General features: G+C 40.8%; 1 pseudogene across 1 annotated transcript; it reads left to right on the forward strand.

The window, feature by feature from the left end:
* Positions 1 to 1,579: 1,579 nt before the first annotated feature.
* Positions 1,580 to 2,140, forward strand: LOC308253034 (PRELI domain containing protein 3B-like; annotated as a pseudogene). The gene has a single exon. The product of its transcript is annotated as a PRELI domain containing protein 3B-like (transcript).
* The last annotated feature ends 2,006 nt before the right edge of the window (positions 2,141 to 4,146 follow it).

Genomic DNA, 4,146 nt, shown 5'->3' on the forward strand with positions numbered 1-4,146 from the left:
ATAAAGTAATCACTAAATAATAAAAAACTTAGAGTTATACCTAATAAACTGATGAATAAAATAGGACCATAAAAAGTAGTTAGTTAGTGTTTTTAAATGCCAAATAGAGGGAAAAGAAAAAAGAACAGATGGGTCAAATAGAAAACAAATATCAAGATGGCAGATTTAAATCCCACTGTAACAATAACTACGTAAGTATAAATGGTTTATTGGGGTGGGGCAAACTATGGCCTGTAGGCCAAACCTGGACTACAGCATATTTTTATATGGCCTCAAGGTAAGAATAGCTTGTACATTTATACATTATTTAAAAAGAAGAGAAAGAGAAGGGTATGTAGCAAAGACCATATGGGGCCCACAAAGCCTAAAATATTTATTACATTTTCCTTTACAGAGGACATTCTTCAATTGCTGATCTAGATGCTCAATTGAAATTAAAATGCAGATATTATCATATTGGATAAAGGACTCAACTATACTGCCTACATAAATCAAAGTAGTGAAAGAATAGCATATATATATCAATGTCTCTGCCTCCGTTCCTAGCACAGAACTTTTAAAACCCTTGTGATTTTTTATGTGATAAAAGCACTAGGAGCATCTCTTGTTTTAATATTTGATCTTTGGCCCTGGCTTTGACCTCCTGACACAGAATTCCCAAATCCCTAGGAATTTCCTGGGTGATATCAGTGTCTGGTTCTAATGAGGTGACTTTTTTGGGCTCTGGATGGAGGCTGGTCTCCAAAAAGACCAAGCCATGATTAGAAGCTTGGAATTTTCAGTCCCACCCCCCATTCTCCAGAGAGGGGAGAGGGGAGGGGCTGGAAATGGAGCTAATGACTGATCATGTCTATGTGATGAAGCCTCCATAAAAATTCCAATAGTAGGAGGTTCAGAGAGCCTCTGGGTTGGTGAACACATGGAGGTGTTGGGAGAGTGGCATTCCTGGAGAGGGAATGGAAGCTCCCCACCCCTTCCCACATACTTGCCCTACACATCTCTTCCCTCCGGATGTTCATTTGTATCCTTTATCGTATCCTTTTAAAGTAAACTGGTAACTGGAAGTGTTCCCCTGAGTTCTGTAGCCACTCTAGCAAATTAATCAAACACAAGAAGGGGGCTGATGGCAACCTCAGATTTATACCTGATTGGTCAGAAGCACAGGTGACCACCTGAACTTACAATTGGCGTCCGAGGGAGGTGAGGCAGTCTTGTAGGACTGATTCCTCAACCTGTAGGATTGGATGCTCTTCTGGATAGATAGTATCAGAATTGAGTTAAATTGTCTCAAAAATATAATAGATCTAAATATAAAATGTAAAACTCTAAAACTTTTAGAAGAAAACATAGGAGAAAACTGTTATGACCTAGGTTAGGCAAAGAATTCTTAAATATGACACCGAAACTACAACTGGTGAAATAGAAAAAAATTGGTGCTTCATCAAAATAATCAGCTTTTGCTCTGTGCAGGTCATGATTAAGGAGAGGGGGAAGTGGGCAGGGTGGGGGCCAATGCGACCTCTTTGCCTCTTTGCATGTCCAGACTCCTGCGCAGGCCTCTGGCTCCATACAGATCTGGACTTTGCAACATGTCTTGACCACCCATGGGAAACTGTTACAACAGGTGCAATGCAGAAATACCCAAACCCTCGGAACCTAAGTGTGGTTGGAGTTGATGTATTGGACAGATACACAGATCCTTCTGGAGAACTGCACAGCCGTGGACATGTCAGCACAGGGTGGGAATGGTCTTCATTGTGAAATCTCTTACTGGTGCAGCAAGAACCAAAACAAGTGTACAAAAACACTCTGTAGTTGCTCCTGTAGAGAAAACAATGGAACTTAAACCCACTAATATTTCATTTACAAATATGGTTTAGGTAGATAAGAGACTTACATACAAACCACATCCTCAGGACCTAGAAAAGACTGTTTTGACTCAAGAAGCCATAAACAATGTGAAAGGAATCAGTCTCAGTAGTTACCTCAAAGGGCTGATGGCAAGTATGATATCTTCAAATGCTAATAAAGGCCGAGAAGCAATGGAATGGGTAATACATAAATTAAATGCAGAGATTGAGGAGCTGACAGCTTGGCGAGAGGGAGCATAAGGACACCAGCAGCATTTGTAGAGAAATGATGATGAAAGTTGGTATGCAACACCCAGCCCCCTGGATCTCTATTAACTGACATTATATTTACTTATTTAAAAAAATACAACTATACACCATGGGAGACCAAGACGGGTTCCTCCATTGAACTTCTCGCCAGATCGGCTCAGCCCACGCTTGCCTGTCTTCAGCTGCTGCTGCTCTTCCTCCAGAGTAAGGCAATGAGAGGGAATGGGGTGGGGGAGGGGTTGGGAGGAGGGGGCTGTGACCAACTCATCCCTGTGACCAACTGCCTCTGCCTTTGGGAGCATCCAGGGATCACCGGGCCTGACCATCTTGAGTTACTCAGAAATAATGTTGATATTTGGAAACCCTCATGGAACTTTTATGCAGAAAGGGCAACAATGATGGCAGCCAGGGATTTGAAGGAATCTGTTCCTCACTGCAAGCACTACCCTAATGCTTTGAACCTTAGCTTTGGCAGCTGCAGCCAGCTTCTGGTGGTCTTCTGATGGTGCTGCTGGCTTGGTGGGATCCCTTCCGAAGGTTACAATCCGTGAGAAACGGGAGGAAAGCTGGCAGTTAAGGAAAAGCATAAGCAATATGGGAGAAGAAGTGGATCATGAGGAGGAACTCTTGTGGCTGGAAATATGGTGATCTGAAGCCAAGGAAGTACCAGGTGTACTGGTTAATAATGCGGATTTTCTTCAATAGATGAGGTTACACATACGTTGATATAGATGCGATTTGATATGTATGCTATTTTGTTGTATTGACAACAAGCTTCAAAACTTCATATGTCAAATTTGCTGAAGGTGTTAACCTCATACATATTTTTACGCTTAAAAATGTCGCATTTCATGCCAAAAAAAAAAAAAAAGAGAGAGAGAGAGCATTTGCAGGAAGTTTTAATTCATTACTTTATTTTGAAGAAAAGTGAGGCTGAAAGTTATCGTATACTTCGGGAAGCTCATGGTGAACATGCTCCATCTCAAGATACTTGTGAATGCTGGTTTAAAAGTGATTTCGATGTGAAAGACAACGTCCAGGTCAACCGAAAAAGTTTGAAGACCAACAATTACAAGCATTATTGGATGAAGATGCGTGTCAAACTCAAAAACAACTTGCAGAAAGATGAAACGTTGCTCAGCAAACAATTTCCGGTCATTTACAAGCAATGGGAAAGATTTTAAAGGAAGGAAAATGGGTGCCACATCAACTGAACGAAAAACAAATGGAAAACTGAAAAGTCATCAGTAAAATGTCACTTCAATGGCATGAAAGAAAATCTTTTTTTGCATTGAATTGTGACTGGTGATGAAAAGTGGACTTATTTTGAGAATCCCAAATGCACAAAATCATGGGTTGATCCAGGTCAACCATCAACACCGACTGCAAGGCCAAATCGCTTCGGAAAGAAGACAATGCTCTGCGTTTGGTGGGATCAGGAAGGTGTGGTGTATTATGAGCTTCTAAAACCAGGTGAAACCGTTAATACTGATCGATACTGACAGCAAATAATCAATTTGAACCATGCTTTGATCGTAAAACGACCAGAATGGCCCAGAAGACACGGCAAAGTAATTTTGCTTCATGATGACGCACCACCACACACTTCAAAACCAGTTAAAGACACATTAAAAGATCTTGCCTGGGAAGTGTTAACCCACCCGCTGTATTTACCAGACCTTGCTCCTTCACATTACCACTTGTTCCAATCGATGGCACACGCACTTTATGAGCAGCACTTCAAAACATACGAAGAAGTGGAAAATTTGGTCTCGGAATGGTGTGCCTCAAAACAAGAAAAGTTCTATTGGGACAGTATCCACAAATTACCTGAAAAATGGGGGAAATGTGTAGCTAGCGATGGATATTACTAGTACTTTGAATAAAGCACTTTGATGTTTCTCTTGAAATTATCCTGTTTTCTTTGGATTACAAAATCCGAATTATTAACCGGTTAACAGTTAATCCGAATTATTAACTGGTCAACAATTAATCTGCATTATTAGCCAGTTAATAGTTAATCCAT

This window comes from Plecotus auritus (genome assembly GCF_963455305.1).
Source record: "Plecotus auritus genome assembly, chromosome: 7".
Lineage (NCBI taxonomy): Eukaryota > Metazoa > Chordata > Mammalia > Chiroptera > Vespertilionidae > Plecotus > Plecotus auritus.